This window comes from Oncorhynchus mykiss, chromosome 11, assembly GCF_057628025.1.
Source record: "Oncorhynchus mykiss isolate SJ-2025 chromosome 11, ASM5762802v1, whole genome shotgun sequence".
In the NCBI taxonomy this organism is placed as follows: Eukaryota; Metazoa; Chordata; class Actinopteri; order Salmoniformes; family Salmonidae; genus Oncorhynchus; species Oncorhynchus mykiss.
In genome coordinates this window covers 15,589,081-15,589,307 of record NC_143032.1, presented here as the reverse complement: position 1 = coordinate 15,589,307, position 227 = coordinate 15,589,081, and positions in this window count along the sequence as shown.

Below are 227 nucleotides of genomic sequence, written 5' to 3'. Positions count from 1 at the left end.
TTCCTGCTTTTTTTTCTGTGAAGGATTCACTATTTGACTTTTAATGAATGTGTGAGTGGCCTACCAGATGCAGCTCCAGACAGCTGAAGTCAGACACACACCGACACAGACTGAGAACTGAATATAAATCAGGCTTTCTACTGCGTGTCTCTGCTGGAGACCACACCCCTTCATACCAACACATTAAGAGACGGGACAGACCACTGGATGCTTTCTAAGGGGGTGGT